Source organism: Photinus pyralis, unplaced genomic scaffold (genome assembly GCF_008802855.1).
Source record: "Photinus pyralis isolate 1611_PpyrPB1 unplaced genomic scaffold, Ppyr1.3 Ppyr1.4_LG4, whole genome shotgun sequence".
NCBI lineage: Eukaryota > Metazoa > Arthropoda > Insecta > Coleoptera > Lampyridae > Photinus > Photinus pyralis.
The window spans coordinates 8247072-8266332 of record NW_022170511.1 but is presented as its reverse complement, the minus strand read 5'-3'; the positions used below and the strand labels follow the sequence as shown (position 1 = coordinate 8266332).

The 19261-nt window shown below is 35.1% G+C and overlaps 1 long non-coding RNA gene across 1 annotated transcript; it reads right to left on the bottom strand.

Annotated features, from left to right (window-relative positions):
• Positions 1 to 14058: 14058 nt before the first annotated feature.
• Positions 14059 to 14647, bottom strand: LOC116169988. Its single transcript, XR_004145142.1, has 2 exons — positions 14613 to 14647; positions 14059 to 14554 (listed from the first exon to the last, which is right to left on the bottom strand). It is a non-coding gene; the product is annotated as an uncharacterized LOC116169988 (long non-coding RNA).
• Between the last annotated feature and the right edge of the window lie 4614 nt (positions 14648 to 19261).

Below are 19261 nucleotides of genomic sequence, written 5' to 3'. Positions count from 1 at the left end.
GTTCAGTTTTCCCAACTTACGAATGACAAAATATACGTAAAATAACACCACATTTCCAGAAAATGCGGTGAACTTTTAATTAAGATTGAGGAAAATTTAGGCCCTCTTCCGCAATTTTTTTTATTCTAAACGTGTTATTAAGGTGTCCTCTATCCATTTCTAAGTAAATAAATAAATAAATAAATAACGTTTTTAATTATTCGGTACACACTACATTTATTATTGTTGAACGTAACATCCACTGTCTGCAATGAATAGAATAATATTAACCAGCCCATAATTTTGCTGTGTCTGCCCGTCCGGCTGTCTGTTAGCACAATATCTTGAAAACGAATAGATTCCGGTGAAATTGTGCAAGTTGATTCTTGATCAAACTTGAAGATCGGAGTTCGTGAATTGGCAATGCAGGCCAAAAAATAAAGAAGACGTTTTTGACACCTCTGTTAGTTATGGACCGAATTGCATGAAATTCAAAATGAGCATAGGTTTAGCCATACATATAAAACGCAATGGTAAGCTATAGCCACACCCAGGAAGAAGATAGAAGATAATGGGTGCTATGGGCGGGGGGTTGACATTTTCAAATGCCCCTGGCAAAACCGTTTTCACTTTACGGGCTTGATAATGATGTGTCTGATATTTTTACGTTACCGACATTATAATTTCAGTTTAATTAACCTATTTTTCCCGAATTAGAATAATTTTGCTTTAATCAATGACAAATGCAGGAATACAGGTTCATGCTCCCAAAACCGGCGTAATAAGGGATTATAGCAAGAATAAACCTAGATTGAAATAATAATCATTTAATCCAATACTAGATCATGCAACCCAAATTTTTGTTTATCTCAGATTTGGCAAATAACCTTGGATTTCAGTTATAATTCGCTTTCTTGCAACCGACCGGCTTTCATAATAAAAATTCTGAAAAAACTCCTTCCTCATCTGGTTACCTAAAATCTCATAATGCGTTCCCCTCTCCCCCCTCTTCCCCATTCCTTTCCTTGATCAAACTTCCACAATTAAATTATTATTTTTCCTTTCCTGTATCTAATTTTAAATAAATTCCCCTGGAAAATTCCACCCCTACAATACAACTTTAATTTCAATTCTGATTCCCTTAAAATTCCTGTAATAAGATATCTAATTCATCCCCTTCATCTACATTTTCTTGTACTACAACTTGAATCTATTTTTTTCATAACTTTCAACTTCTTCTTCTTGCCTATACACCTCTTCAATCTCGATTCCTTTATTATCTTCTCCCACTTCTTCTATTTTTTGCTCCTCTGATCTGCATCTACCTCTTCTTTAATCGCCTTCGTTTGTTCTTCTACTATTTCGCGCCATATCGAATTCATTTTCTCGGTCATCAATTTTATTTTATTCTTTAAATCTTCATTCTTTGAATCCATTTTTTCTATTAATTGTTGATTCTGTTCTTTCATAAACGCAATAAGCGCAGCAAAATTTCTATCTCATCGACATCTTAAAATGCAAATCAATGTCTCCAATGGTTGCATCGATTGCGAAATCTGTGAATTTTTTTTTAAATTGAAAGATTTTTAATAAAATAACCCTCTAACTAAATCACAGCTCTAACTCTATCATCACTACCTACCCCTGTAACTAATCCTATCCTAAACATCCTAATTAAATTAAATAGCAAAAACACACCCTACAAACTTTTATTCGACACCTCTCGAGGAATTCCTACGTCTAAACATCTTACAGATTCCTATATAACCAATAACCTCCACATCGCATATTTCTTTTCCCTGAGAAATAACCAAGATTAATTTTACCCGGTTCTGTGTCGTACGGTACGACACAGAACCTCCCTAATCTGAATTTAACTACGAAAATTTGAACTACTTTTGCGTTTCTCGGAATTGCCCCACGGTAATGGGCGCCAAATACTAATACTGTGACCCTTTAATTTCTGGCCACATACATAAAATAATTGCAATGCCCCACATTGGGCATGCAAATACTGATCTCGGGTCAAAAAGGACCATACACAAAACTCTACAAACCTAGCTAGGTCTATAATTTTACTTTTCCCCGCACAGATCCTAATCGTCTTCTTTGCGTCTGTCGTATTTCTACAGAAATCCCCCTTTGAAAAACTAACATTTCCAATAAGACCTCGTCGCAACGAAAACTGATCAATAAACGGACCTTAGTTACCTCACGTAGTTACACCAAATTATGAGATTAAATTAATTTAAATCTAATCAATTTTTTAGATAGTATGATTTACCTCTCAATATAAATTAATGTAATGGTCCGTGGAAAATAATGAGAAAGATGTCCGGGAGTGCCCCATGCAGAATTCGAAGAAAATTGCGCAAGATATTCGCTAGGTCTAGGGAAGTTACTCCCTTTGTATAATAAGGTAAACAATCCAACCAAACTCTTTGATCCAACCCATGATACTACAACTGTTGAGTTGTAGTATCATGGATCCAACCATCACTTTAGACATTAGGTACCTAACCGCCAAACAGAAAATTAATTTTGTATTGCACCAATTTTCTTAAGTGATAGGGATGGGGGTAAGTGAATGTCAATAATACTTATAGTAAGTTACTTAAATTATACTTCACCGGTGAATATTACACATGTAGTTAAAAGAATATGTTTAGCGAAGAGCAATCTATTAGAATCCATTCATTGCGTACCACCTTAAAACAATTCTCGCTTTTTATGTCGCCAACGTTCTATGCTTGCAATTCCTAGCCTAAAAAGATATAATATGGCACCACATGTTTCACACACTTCGTGTTTTTAATTAAGTGCCGGCATCATATACAGCAATCGCATATGAATGTTTAGCACGTCGCGGCCTTTCATATTACTTTAATCGCATTCCTTCTGCTATATCCGAATCGTATTGTTCCACTTTTTTCGATATTAAGACACTTTAAATAAAACAATATAACTTAACAGCATTCAGCTTTTAATTAAAGCTCCCTGCTTTGAATGCTTTAACGAAACTTTTGCGAAACTTAAACTGGCTACGTGTACGTGCCATTTTATTGTTACGAAAATAGTTAAGTAAACGGCGATATTGCCCATTTTGCGTCTATATTATAAGCTACTTCGGAATTGCAAACTTTCTGAAGCTCAATGATCCGTTTAGGGAGATAGCCGTTTCGTTTTATCGTCCAAGATACGCTTGCATCTAAGTTTCTGTATATATTTTTCAATTCCCCTTTAGTGTAGTAGAATAGGAATTAAAATATAGACAGGCACTTTGTTTATAACGGGTTAACCTAGTTGCCCTTTGTTCGTCGTTGACCTGGCAGTCAAGTGGCCCTTTGGGATAAATTTCCAACCTATCTACCTCTCCAAAGTGTAAAAGGGATGATTCTGTATAAATAAACGGTTCGAGTAGTACAACTGAGTAATGGTTGACCTTATTACCTACAATAATGTAATTCACCAACAAACCCCATCGTACACCCGCCAATGTAAATATGTATTTCAATTTTTGTTGCCTTCATTATTTCGCAATCCAAACCTTAAAAAATGTTACTTACATTTAGTCAGGTTTTTTTAATAATACCTACCTGTAGTAAAATTAATTAAAAAAATTGTTGGTGTATAAACGCCATAAATCATAAGACGAAGTCAAGCACTTAATTCAGTGCATTAGGTGGCCATATTTCACATTAAGTTTTATCCACACCGAATCAAAATATGTAAATTGTCATATAATGAATAGACTACCGCTTTCAAAGACATAATAGTAAATATCTGTAAATTACTATTGCATTATATAAAAATAATGATATCCATGTTCAATATACGCTGTAAAAAATTTAACAGCTTGGGATAAAATAAATTTTGCGTATACAAATTTTTATAAAGGAACTGGTTCCTTTATGTGAAAGTAACAATAAAATAAATTAACGCGAATTCTCCCATAACTTTTGGTATCCAGAGGTAGCTTTTGTAAGTGTAAAAATACAACCATTATCAGTCGTTTGTAACTGCAAAGAATGGTATAAGCGCGAGGAGAATTTTATTAAGGATGCTACCACTATGTAACGTGATGACGCCTCTGTTGCTAGTTTTCTTTAATAAACCACATAAAGAATTGGTGGAACCTCTACGTATTTTTCGCATTCACAATTCTCAATATTTTTAAAATTAGTGATTTTATAGACAGTCGAAAAAACTTGTTTTTCAATAAGCTTTCCTTCTGTTGCAGAAGCTTAATGTGTTTATACAAGGTAATAAACAAATACAAAACAAGGCGAGGTGTAGGAATTGTCCAGTAAATTCTGATTTTTCGTTGTCCGGTGGAAACGAGTACTACTTGAAGTTTAATATTCGACGAATCCTAGCCCATAACTTTCGTTCCGACGCCGAGGGGGCTTTTTTAATATAATTAATCTACCTAATCATGAACCAATATTATGACCACATCACAGTTTTGAGTAGTTATAGTCAGACAGACATCATTTCTGTCCTTACAGGGTGTTTTCTATATTCAATTTTTTAAAAATAGGTTACCTAATATATTTTTGTGTTATTGAATAATCTTTAACTTTTATATTAACACCCTGTATAAAGTTAAATTTAAATACCTTCAGAAATAAAAAAGTTTGCCATTCGGTTCAGAAATGGTCGTAAATCTATTTCTTACGGATTTCGAAATATCCTGATTTTCTTAGTGTTGTTGGATTTCCGTATAGAATAATTTTCTAAATCAATATACCCGTGAAATAAAGCGACGTATATAAGTAAAACAAATGAGATACAACAAACGAGACCGTACTTATGAGTAAATTAAATTAGTCCATGTACATATTCAGTTAATTAAATAGGGCAAACTACCCAAATAAAAACAGCGTAAAGAGACGTACACTCTTTTCCAACCGTCACGAACCGATAGCTGCAGCCTCCCACTTGCCTTTAATGAAACACCACTTCCATATTAAAATTAATTTCCTTCCGGTTATTAGCCTTAATAACGTCAGAGTTAACAGAACGCATCCCCACTTACGCCGAACTAAAGCGTACATCGCTGAACACACGTAATATCTTATCTTACAACAGCGATAAAAAACGCGTACGTCAATTAAGTCAATTAACTCTTATCGTAAATGACCAGGTGTGCCTACATTTTAACACACAATTCCACGTTTTGCAATTAAATATACAAATCTAAATAAACAGAGACACGAAAGGACCGCAATTCAAAAATAAATTTTCGATGGTCTTTTTTTCGGAGATTTTTTAAATTATCCTTCCTTGTTTGTTGCAGCAACAAATTAACAAATTTAGTTGCCGATTGAGTCGAGTTCTATTTTCCTTTTCCCTCGTTTAATTATACTCGTATGTATAGATAGGGTTAGAAAGTATCGAAACTTCCTTATACCTTCTAAATATTTATGGAGCGTATAATAGCGGCTTTCGATATTTATAATGTAAAATGGACTTATATGAGATGTAATTGCTTACTATGTCTTTGTAGTACAATAACGGGAGTTCCAGAACTGACGTTTCCAGGAAAAAATTCCCGAAGTTTTTTTCTCAACGATTTTATATGTATTTTGAACCGCTGAATCCGAATTTTCACTTTGCTAACACGCCAGAGTGAAAAAAAAACAACAAACAAGTGAGTAGTTGAATTTCACTAAAATTCAACGTACAATCAGAATATCCGATTGAAAATAATCTCATTGGCACCGTTGCCGGAGTTTGGAATGGGGGGGGGGGGGAACTGGCTTTATCCTTTATTTTACTATAATGAAAGGTTTCAACCAAAGGAATTAATTTCTACCAGCGATAGTCCTCTTCCTCGACCACTTATCGTGCTTGGATGTGAATAATTCTTATATCTCAACAACATATTCAATTAGTTTATTTATGTTTTTTTATTGACCGGGGGGCTCAGGATGACCTTTCGCACCCCGGCGCAGAATATGCCTAAGAGGGCCCTGAGTGAGTAATTTAATTTCGCATAGAATTAGTTGAAAATGTCACACATGAATAAAAAACGTATAAATTGTACACAACACTTGTGCAGCTAAAGTGCATTTTTAGCGCATTTTTGAAAAAAATACGCTATTATATTCGTTATTGCTGGCAGGCCGGCTGTCCGCGTTAGATCTCCACAACTACAATAGCTAGAGACTTCAAATTTTCACTAAAAGCTTCCTGCTATAGTGTAGATGTGCAGGCACTAGTCTATTTTGAGTTAGATTACTTATGAGATCGATAATTGAAGAAAATAATTTCGATATGGGTTTCGGAGGTGCTATAATTTTACCGTTAGATAGCGCTACCTGTATAAAAACTTATTATTTACTTTGTGATTTGTTTTACAAAATGAAGACGTACCGTCAATTGAAATTAAATAAAGTTAATTATTTAACGCAGCCAAAATTACTCGTGACATCGATAATTTTAAACTTCGCTAATAAAATACTGATCTGCATTACCAAAAATGCGCTTTAATCATGCATATGCTGATTTACAACTTGTTTTAAAGTGAAATAGCTTAGTTAGGTTGGGTTACTTTCTTGGTAGATGATTAATGTGGAGGATGCTCTTTACACATAAACATTTAAAGACCGCCTGATATACAATCGAAATCCTCCGACACTCCATTCTGCAAATATTTGCACTGAAAGCTTTGACATCACCAATAGATATGTGCCCTCCTGACGTTACACTTGCCTTGTATGAGTACCCTCTTTCGACACTTCATTGTCAAGTTATAAAATGCACAACAAATTAAAGATTAATACTTCATTAATTTGATCATTAAATGACTTCTCCTCGGACTTCACCTTCTCCTGAGATGGTGTTTTTGAAAGTAAAACGTGCGTGTTTTCGAGATCAATGGTGACGGAGCGTTATCTTTTCTTGGAGGTCTCAACGAAAGGAACCGTTTTCCACTCACTACCGTCCTCCTACCATCCACAGACCGCGAACCAGCTCCATCCACAGACCCACAACCAGGTCCATCCACAGACTCACAGCTGGGTCCTTACGAAGACCCTCAGACTGGCCCGTCCCGAGTCAAAAGAAGAAAGAAGGTGTAGTAAAGTGATAAAAAAGGAAGGAGTACAGTGTTATTTGGTAAAAAAAAGAATCGAAGGAAAGATGGGGGAAATAAAAGAGTGGAAATTATTTTAGATGTAGCCTTTTTTCAATTTTACTATCATTTGTTAAACAATAAAAAAAGCTTTTGAGCGTTTCATTTTATATTTGTGTCTATCAATTCATTTCGTCAACCATTAAATATAGGTTGGTAACGCTGAACTGCGGTAATCGCAGCAATGTCAAACTGCGGTTGTGCAACTGCAGTAACGGTGCCAATGAGTTTATTCGGATATTCAGATATTCTGATTGTGCGTTGAATTTGAGTGAAATTCAACTACTCACTTGTTTGTTGTTTTTTTCACTTTGATGATTTTGCCTCATTTGCGGCTTTTGCGGTTAGCACATGTGACTTTTCAAACTCCAAAAGTCCATGTAAATGAAAAACCAATACCACCACTTGATAAGAACTGAAAATTATATTAAATAGATATGTCGGAGCACTATTTTTGCATTTTCCAAAAGTTGCACGAAAAGTAGCCGTTTTGGCGCGGCCGCTGGCGGCGGGCGGTCTGTTTGGTTCTACAGATTTGGTTGTTACATGTGAAATGTATAAAATTTTGTGGACTACAATTTTGTATAGAATAGTTTTTCTTTTAAAACGTTCCGTTTTTGAGTTATAGGCGAAAATGTAAAAATGCCGAAAATAATTTGCGGTTATTTGTGGCTGCCGCAGTTAGCTCACCTCTGGCGTGTTAGCAAAGTGAAAATTCGGATACAGCGGTTCAAAATACATATAAAACCGCTGAGAAAAAAACTTCGGGAATTTTTTCTTGAGAAAATCCTCATATGATTGAGCTATTGTATGAGAGGGATGAACACGAATGATTTATCGTGTTTATTATTAAAAAGATACAAATAAAGTAATTTATTCCAAACATTGGTTGGCGATCGCTACGACGGCACAACACTGGAAATTGGTATAATTACGAAAGGAATATGAATGCAAGGACTTACTTGCTGTTTCTAAGTAGGTCAATAGAAACGAAGGCAAAAGGTAGTGGCGCGATGGCGCTGTTGCTTTTGTTGAAGCGACAGCGTATTGCAGCTGGTTAAACGACGAAGGCGATTATAACGATGATGACATGATGTACAAAATGGCTCGAAAATGACGTGTTGCTGTTTAACAAACATGCTCACTGTTATTGATGGCAGTACGGCGACATCTTGATCCTTGTTTTCGTTTGATTGTTGCTCGAACTTTTCTGATAGACGAATGCGCACAAATGCAGTGCAATTCTAGCTTCGACGCTCATGCATCTCAGTGGGAATATATACATGGACAGGCAAAATGGTTATGTACAGGGCGTGCTCGGATATTAAAGGAAAAACTGAGAGATAATAATTCTAGTTTGGGTACGCAACGATTTATATAATTAAAACAATGTATAATTAAAAGTTAATTTATTTCATGAAAAGCTTTTTGATATCCAACATTTTTATGCACAACAATTTGATTGCTTTTGCAAGCAACATGAATATTTTTTGAGATAGTTTATTTTTTTTGCATTTTTTCAATTCAGGATGTTACTTTTTATTGGGTCGTAGGACAAAATTATTCAGAAAAATATGAAATATGAGACCTTTGTTTTCGATTGGTGTCATTTCTGTTTTTTGTACGTTTTTTCACATACTCTGTTTCACTGCCTCCTGGTCAAAGTCTGTTAGGTATATTTTCATTTTCCGAAGTATGGAGAACCTCTTCAAAATCGCTTGATCCTTTAAACCAGGGTTGCGCAACGTTTTTAATTGGCGGGCCAAACGAACGATTCGGACATTCTTTTTCTCTCTGCGTCAGAAGATAAGCGCGCGCGGTGGGGGGCGGGAAATTTAAAACTTTCCTGCGCGGGTTGCATATTTGTAAACGGCAGACGCGTCCACATGTATGCGAAAATTGACCATTCCCCACAACTATTTCGGAATGCGAACTCAGTTTAATAACGACTGAATGTGTGCCATAATGGTCTAGTGGGAAGGATACTTGGCTTGCAACCGGGCGGCTCAGGTTCGATTCTTTGCATGAAAAGTTTTTTTTCACAAAAATGTGGTTATCAGAGCCGCGTGAGGACAGCGCACCCGCCAGCATTGCAATCTTTAATATGGTCTTATATACAAAGAAGGCGCGATTCCAGAACAAAACACAAAACAATTTAATAAAATAGATCGAAATGTGTACGGGTAAGAATCTCAACGTGTATGGAATGTCTAATAATGCCCTATTTTTCAAGCATGCAATACACCCCTATCCATCCCTTAAATTGAATGTGTAGGCATTGCTATGTCCAGAATAATACTTTACTTGAAAGTACACCAGCATTGTCTGTTCTATCAAGTTCAATGAGAATTAAATTACAATACCTACATTTCGAATTCTAATGAAAGAATTTCAATTTTTAAATGTTTTCATCCGTTATGGAATTGGCAAAGAAACTGCATCAATGAAAGGAAATTGAAAAACAATAACAGGATCTGGTGCATTTCTCAGTGTCTTGCCACGTGCGAGATACAATGCTATTCATACCTTACTTATTCCGTAAAAAACCTACCAGCTTATGAATAAACTACAATGAACTTCTGCATATAAATTGTAATTAGTTTGTCATGGCGTTAATATACGAATCCATAAATCGTGTAACGTTGTTAGATTAAAAATGAGTGGAGCGGCGCAAATTCTATGTATCAAATGGCGGTAAATTAAGTAATAATTATTGTATAAAGATTAGACAGCAGCGGGTTGCAATGTAAACATAAAAGCAAGCGGTAAATTTATTGCCTAGAATTGCAATAGTGTGTTTTGCGATGAAGTAAGTTAATGCATAAAACAGTATGTTAATTTTATAATACGTAACAAAATGCGAAAGAATTTATACGCCTGTGAAATCGAGAACTGAACTCATTACAAGTTTTTGTTCGGGGTAAGTTAATTCTGCAAGTATTTTAAAACAGTTTGGATAAAAAGAAGTTGACGAACAACATATGGTGCGTATATGCTATGACCGTTACGGCTTAAGTCTGAACCGCTTTTTAACTCGACGTACCTTTTTCAGTTGAAAAAGCAAAAGCACATTATTTTCATTTTACTCAAGGGAACTATATAAAGTCTACGAAGTGATTGGAGTTAGTATTAGATATCGTAACAATAGAGCAGTCGTCGGACGCGAAGTTGATTGCGGACGGGCATCTGATAAAAATGTAATTAACACGCCAACGCCGAGACTAATCTCGTAAAGACGTTCTTCTAGTACGTAATAATTAAGCTTGTCATAAATAAAGCTATAAAAGTAAGCGCAGAATTTCGATCAGTTCAATCATATTTGCGGCCACCAAACACACCATCGTAGCTAATGGCGTTATAGATTAAGGACTCATTATTATAGATTAGCAAGTTCTCGATACACATTGCAGGCTAATCTACCAAATCTATGGCCGCACTAACGGCTGCCGCAAGTCATAACTATAAAATATAGAATCAATGTTAGGTAACTTTGGCCTGCTCATGTTCACAATGTGTACGTTCGGGATTTAGGATAATTGCAGTGGGATATTTCGTTCGATTATTACGGTGTATAGCATTTCATAGACGGCGGAATGGCGAAGTGATCATAGGTTACAAATAACTTTATTTTGCTGAACTGTAATTTTCGATATTCAATAACTTTTACAATTGGTTCAAATACTGGAAACGTATAATATTCTGCAGCTATGTATTTGGTAGCAAAATGCACATAATAAGTCACGTACCCTAATTACATGTATTGTATCTAATAACTGTCCATTTCCTATTAACCTATCAGCCTTAGAAATGTACTGGAATCGATAGCTTAATTTCATACACCTCTCCAACTGCTGCCTCCTAGGTTAGTTGGTCACTTTGTAATCCTTCACTTAATAAAACTGAAATTCAACTTAACTTTAACAAGAGACTTCAATTTGACAGATGGAAGTTCTGTGTAACATTAATGTGTGAAAATGTGTTTGGAGTCAAAGTAACGGTTTTTAACTCACCCTACAGATTCATCACAAAAAGAGTGTCACTTTAACTCCTAAACAAAAAATATACCATATGATCCACAAAAAATTATCATAAAGCGAAGCTGTGAAAATCAAAAACACAATATTTCAAGAGGTATGGTGTCGTTCAAAACACTTGAATATTTTTGGTTTAAAAAAAATCTCAAAGAGAAGTCAAAAATAGCAAGCTTAGGTTTTGCCGTCGCGATCGTTTCCATAAAAACAGAATTGTCATATGTTCTCAACGTCATTTTATACCGTGCATTTCAAATAAGAATGACAGATGTCATTAGAATGCACAATCATTTGTTTCACTTTATCTACCCATACGATTGCGCATAGGGAAACCGAAAGAGATATAAAGAAATCTACAGCAGATAAATTGCAGAAGACGAAACTCCCCACAAAGAAATCTGTGTTTGCACGTCTTTAATACCAAATTAAACAGAAGGGCGGCCATCGAAAGTTAATTACAAAATTAGACAAAAAAACTATGATTAGGAAATGTTACTTGTATTGCTTGTGTAGAAACTAGAACAACAAATTTGCATGTGACAGGAGACAGGTTGCAAGTATTTTTGCCCCTGTCTCTATTTAAATTATACTATCTGTTTATGGAACGATGAGTTTGCATTTTTCAAGTAGAATTGAATGTTTCTATAACAAATACTTGAACAAATCTCTCAAACTTTAATAAGTAATGCCATTAACTCGATCACTAACTTACTGTACCCTTTCTGATTTATTAACAATGTTTGCACTTCGAATACTGATTAGTGACGGGAATAACAATTATGAATAGTTATTAAACTCTACCACATTGTACAGTTATGTCCGCATTGTAATTATCTTAATAGAGTTGTCTCTTGAACTTTCGAAAATCTACTCTAAACTATATAAAGTTCATAACTATTCCCCTAAGTTTATGACATATCAGTAAGCCTCGTGTTTACCAAGCTTAATACCTATAAATTCGCGAAATACTTGCGCATTAGTTGTTTATACTTCGGGAAATGAGCGTATTGAATTCAAGTTTAATTTTATTAAGTTTCCTTGAAAACCATGAATGGGTACAATTTTCAATCCAATGTACGGTTCTAAGCAAATCAGATTAAGCGTTTGCTCGACCATCATACAAAATCCCTTTTCGTTTGAATTCATCGTCGATCATATTTTCTGAAGTATAAAAAAGTGAAACGAAAGTTTAAAATTCAATTTAGTTTTCATTAAAGCATCATTCATTTTACCCCTTTGCACTACTGCTACTTTTAAAGCATAATATTTAACGTCTGAACAAGCGAAGTGCCGAATTTCAGTGTACATTGTAAGGAGTTTTTCAATAGGGGCTTTGTTTCGATTTTTAAGTGACATAATAATTTGGATAGGTATGTTGAAGGGAGATTTCCACATATCCATACATTAGGATTCCTCACAACTCTGCAACAATTATAATCATAATACTAATTGTCTATTGTTTCATAACAAGAGAATTGCCTGAAACTGATTTGTTCTTCTAAAAATGTGAAAGCTTTTTTTTTTAAATTATGGTATATCTTTTCCCACACACCACACCTAATAAATATTTCCATTCAACCAACGGAATGAGGCAAAATAATCCTTTGTTTGGATTCGATTCTTATCAATAAATACAGTACATAATCTGTTTCATGCAAATAAGTTCCTCGGGTTGATTCCTTTAGGAATATTAAAATTGCTTCAAACAAAATGAATTAGCAAATTCCCAAAAATAATCGACCACTACTGTATACAAACCAATAAATTTAAAATAACTTAGTTATTGACGTGGGTAATATTCCCGGTTGGCAAAGAAGGCGTATATAGCGTAATGTTCGGTTAAAGTTATGGGAATGGCAAGCGGGACACCCTGTATTTAACCTATTCACTGTTTGATCAGGAAATCTGGTGGAATTTGGTTACAAATAGGCAAATAATTGATGAATTTTATTTTATTTGATTAGTAGTTTACTTTTACTGTAATTTTGTTCAATAATGTAGTCGGTTTTATTTGTTTGTATACATAGAAGTTAAGAAACATTTGGATAAAGGTATTATTGCGCCTATTTGAGAATTAGTTAGCAGATGGGGACTTCATCAAAGTGAAATTTAATTGATTTAGATAAATTATGGCACATATGCATAGTTGTAAATAAGGAAGGGCGATGTAGATAAGTGCTCGCATTTCGTTGGGCCTTACCGAAGATTGTGAGTGTGATGGTATTTTTTGGTATTTTTTGCGTGCGTAACAGTCCGTTGTGTGTAAATTCTAATACTCATTTTTCCGGTAGTCAGCCGGTGCTTCGAAATCTTATTTGTCAGTTAAATTAAGAGGAATAGTTTTCGATTGCTGTCCAAAGTTAGTGTTTACGCTATTAGTTTCAAGTTATAGAGAGGAGGTGATTTTTCAATTTGAAATATGTGCCAACATAATATGTGAGAGAAATAGGCCAACAGTAGAATACCGATCATGCACACTGAGTTGTCAGTACAATTGACATTCCCGGTATTTTAATGGTGTATTATTTCCGTAGACAGCAGAAAATACGAGAAGTTTTTACGAAAGTAATAATTAGAAGTGTAATTTCATTCCATGGGGAAGTTACAAAATATGTACTTCGTAATTTAATATGAAGATCCCTTTTTGTGCCGCCTATGTGTTTCAGCTGTCCACATTCGAATCATATTGCGCATGTGCAGTGTTCCACTTATGGTGCAAAATATATCTCTGCCTGTGTTAGGTGTGTTGTTGTAGATGCCCTATAACAGTTTGTTTCGTTCCCTATGTTTCTTCCGTATGTATGGTTGGTTGCCTGTTAGAATAGAGTACAGATTCAGTATTTAAATTTTAAAAACCAGTATTGTCCTTGTCCTTGTGATAAAATTCCTTTACCTTTTATCTTCTTTTCCGGTCACTTTTGATTCTGGCATGGTCGTGTCCAGTGTGCCAATCTTCATTTGTGTAAAAATTTCATCTTAATTAATTATAAGGATCTTCACACATTGAAGTAAATATTTTCTAATTGTTACCCAATTTTGGAGACGTTTTTGGTTCTCGTGGTAATATTTTTGGAGTTTCGCCAAGCGGATTTTGGAAGCACATTGGTCATCGGCTTGATACTTTGGCTCGTTTACGATCTTTAGAGGTTTGTACATCTTGTTTTGTTATTCCCAGCCCTTATTGGTAAACTATTATTTTTAGCCGATTTTTACTACCTACCAATTTGTACGTTTTTCGTCTCGTCCATCATTGTGAGGGAAACGCATAGCTTTACCATCGACATCAACCCGTATAAGGAGGAGCCCTGCGCCCCATTCATCGCAGAGCCATCACCGATCATCCCCTACAAGTGCGTCCCTGTCGTTCTCTGCGTGGCGTCACCAACCCCAATTGTGGAACGGTATTCTACAACGAAAGGTCAGCTGTTTATTACTTGAACCTTCCCGACTACTTTGCAACGAACCATCGAATCCTGCATCCACGTAGAGACACCCTTGCCATTTTGTTCCCTTCCTCTCCTTACTTCCTTTCAGTTCCTTTGTTTTGTTGTAATTCGTGTTTTAATTTCAACAATTTATCACTGAACACTGGTCACGTAAAGAAAAAAAAAGATAAGTAAAATAAAAACATCGTTGTGCTGTTATTGGTTATGTATTACTTTAAAACCGACAACCCTTCTGGTTGGTCGGACGATTAGAACTACTTTTTTTGGTTGTGCCTACTGCACCGAATTATTATTTTTGTACGTTTATGATTGTTAGGCAGTTATCAAGGTAGCCTGTTGTTTTCTTTTTGGTTTTTAAAAAGGTAGAATGCCCGAGGTGAGGTACGTTTTTAGTAGCCCGTGAAAGAAAGGCCTTTGTTTTACCCCCGCACTAATTATTTTTGATTTTCATTTTAAACGCTCTAGACCCCAAGCGTGAGGATCTAGCGGCACTTGCTACTGCAAGAGTTTATTTTATTTTCATTATTTGTACGTTTGGAACTTTAATCTAAAATTTTTATTAACCGTTCAAGATACAGCGATCCCTTGATATTATAGATATACAGATCTTTAAATTCTATGCATATCAACAACTAATTTAATAAACGACCAGTTCACCCCCAATAGTTCTTTTTTTTTTTAATTTACAGGTATGTGTTGTTGTGTGTCCTTTTATCTTTCAGGTTCTGCGTTTCCTGTAGGTATCTTCTTGCATTTCCAAACGTAGTGGCGCTACCCTAGTCAATCAGAACCACGCGAATATATCCCTGAAATCTGAACCGCCTCGCTCCTGCATCAGAGCTAGACCGGAGCAATACCGGCATTTCTTTTTGCGCCCAAATGAAACCGTTATAGCCCTTTATTGCAAATAAATGGGTGCCTATGGGTAACGCTTTATTTTCTTCATTACGAAGCAGCCAATATTTACTTATTGGAAGATCGTCGTAGCAGTCGTAATCTTGGAATGTTAAACACGCAATTTTTAGCGTGAAATTATCAACTCCAATAGTAAGAAGGATATAATTGCGTTTTTTCTGACTTATCGTTAGTACGGCATTTGCATTTACAGATATACTTCAAGTGTATTTTTCTTTAGGTTATTACCCCTCTTATTTAAAGGGGTATGTATATTTTAAGGTTATCAACGAATAGGGATACCTGTGATTTTCTTTTATTAATTAATTAATTAATTTGATTAACCAGACACCATACGGAATAAGAAACTCTGGCCATACATTAGGGCGTATGATCTAATTTGATTAACTCGGACATTTAGTGTTTGTAATCTTAGTTCGAGTTTAATTACAGTCTTAATTGCAAATCCCAGTTTTAAGAACCAGTTCCAATACCATTTTAAGTATAATTCCGGATATATTTTACATACGCATGTGGGTAACCTTGAAGTAAATTCACCATCGGTGCAGGAGTGCCAACGCCTTTTGAAAACCTTTCCATCTGCTGATAGAAGCCGCCATTTGCTGAAATTGGGTCATGAGGTCATGCACCACATTTGATAACAATTTCGGTCGTCAACCAAAAAACAACTTCCGTAACTTTTTGCGTATTAATTAATAACTATTTTTGCAAAGTCATTTTGTTGACGTCAGTATCTATATTTATTATCTTGCGATCTCTGTGAAGTGATGATCGAATTAGACCCGCGTATGCTATTAGTAACGTTCCACTTCCTTATGTAGCAATTGGTTGATTAAGTATCGTATTTGTGAACTTATTACGAGTAAGGCGACTTGGCAGATTTCTTTTGTTTGCAAATTTATGGATCCGGGAACTGAGCTCACTTCTCTGGATAACATCTTATTAAATCAAGGTAAGCATTGCCTCATATCTTTTATTTGCATTTGGCACTACACGTGCGCATTTGTGTCCGGATCATTTTTTTGCGGGAACTTGGTTTTGAGATCAAGTAATAAGTAATTATTTAATTGATTATTCTTCACTGGAGTTTTGTTAAACTGAGAGTTTACTTTCGTAAAGTCAAAATGCTCAGATTTGTAAGTAACGTAAATTATCATTTTCAATATTTGTGTACGCTACCCCATTGGGGAGTTTATTTAATATTTAATGACAATAAACCAGCATTTATTTTGGTACTTAAGTCGATTTGTACTCTTTGTAATACCCCCGTATCTTTCCAATTTCATACGGGGAGAGTTAAGTTAAAAATTGAGTGGCGCTCAACCCTTGATAAGTTAAGAAGATCAGTTTATCCAGAATGAAAGTACTGCTGTGGAAGCTCTTATTTTTTGTTTTACTCTGAGTTAGTTGGCCGTTCATGTTTATACGGCGGGTTTGAGAAATTGCAACGCCAACTCTACTTACCCGTTTATTATATGTCTATAGAATAGATGATCTAAGTAGATTGTAGTAATATAAGGGGTATGTTACAAGGTTTAATTTGTGTAATTTTGATCTAGCTAGGTAAGTGTTATTCTAGTGGTGTAATGAACTCAAGCCATTTCACACAGCTATAATTTTTTGCAGCCCAGCCTGGGACAAAGCTTTTATTTTTTTGTGTCGGAATGAAGGGACAGAGCCATATTTTACGCCATCACTCTTGAAGCTAAAACGAAGCATAATTTTAACGCACGTGCTCGCTGACGGTATAACTTAGACTGTCTTAAAAACCCGCACTATGGGCTCACCGGTTTTTTATCTCGAAAAAGGCAGACTTTTATCAAAATTGTACGCGTTTTAATCGCTCTTATTCTAGACATACTTTCCTTCATGTGCGCTATGAAGCGGTATTTGTGAAAATTTTCATATGTTGAACAAAATACAAATCCAAAACCAAATTTTTGAAACGACAAGCGGCCACATGTTACAAGAAGGAAACGTTCTGTAAAGAATTGGTAAAGCTACATGAATTTCTACTGTAACTGCACTTATCCAGGCCTATTGTTCTGCCCCACTTACGGGATAGATATAATATATTGTTTTTACGTTATCTATTGGTAATTGTAAAGGAGGTTCGTCCGTCCTGCTCTGTGAAACTGCGAGGTACTGAAATACCGGTAGCTACAACGCTGTGTGGCGGCATCCTGTTGAAACCACACAGCAATATTATCCATATCATAAAAAAGATAACAAAAGTTATCATGCCCTTGCAGTGCATTCCATTAACTGCAAGAGCCCATCTGCTTTATTTTCAAAAATAAGGGCCAATGACATCTCCAAACCACAAAGCACACCAGAAATCTGGATGTAAAGGTCCTTTTTGAACCTTTGTAGGGTTTTTTGAATTCCAGATGTAACAATTTTGTTTAAACATAACAATTTAGGTGAATCGGAATCAGAAAATATGATTTTTTTGAAAATCCGGCAACTTGTTCAATGATGTAATCAGTACATTGTCGACGTAATCAGATGGCTTCATTTCATGAATCAACTGCACTTTATAAGGCTCAATTTCTGTAAACGGTGAATCGTTTACGTTGGTAGTACCGATCAAAATGTATCAAATAGGTATTACATTTATGCAAATTTACAAAAATTACGGTTTTTAAATAAAAAACGTAAGTTATGTATATTTCAAAAAACGCATAAATTACATAAAAAACCGACCTCTTGTAAGTTACGCGTAATATAACAGTTTTTTAATGTAACTTACAAATCGTTATTTTACAATCCACATCACTAGTGCAGAACCAGTTTTAATAAATTTTTCCACTAAATTCATAATTGGAGCCTCTTATGGGCTATTATAACCACCAAAAATATCCCCAATTTTAAGAAATGTCTTAACTGAGCGCTCATTTTCGTAATGGACTTGAAAATTTGAATAGGTTTTCGACACAAACCCAATGTTTTTTAACCAAATTCAAACCCTACTCATAAACAAAATGCTGTTGGCTGTTGAAGAACCCGTTTATAAATATGAAATTGAGGGAATCACCGATACTCACTTCAACGTTTAACTATTTAGGAGTAGACAGGTTAGAGGTTTTGCCACTTGACATTTTATTATTGATCACATGCTTTTTTGTCTAACTCGAGTATACCACTGGTCATAAATTGTTCGTTGAAATTCCCGCTATGATTATATTATGCAATTTAGTTCGTTATTGATTTAGATTGAATTGTACATTAATGACATTTAAAGGCGTCACGCTACATAAAAAAGGTTAAGTGGCCAATTGGAACGTAGAAGATTGGAGAAATAAATTAATCCTAATATATGCATTCCATCGTGTAAACTTTTTTGTTTTCTACGAGGAATTCACTTTACATTTAATATGCTCAAGTTGAACGCCTAGCTAAGCACAAGTTCAACACAAAGCAAGAGTGAAGTAAGTAAGTTTACCCACATCAAATGTTCAAATAATCGAGACAAACGGAATGAAGGTGGTCTCAAGATTTCGAGATGACTAGGTATACGTAAGAGAAAATGTACCTATTTTATTGTGGCTGAAGCGAACTGGTGCATGCATTTGTTTCATTTGCAGACGAAACTTTAGGAACAAGTACACCGCATTGTATTTCTATTTGTACAACCGTAATTATAAACAAGAAAGTTCGTGTTTAAATTGCAAAATTGTTACTGTTGTTTCGAAAATAAGTTCTCAATTACGTAGCCTTTTAATAAAAAAAAAGCGGTGCAACAATCTTTA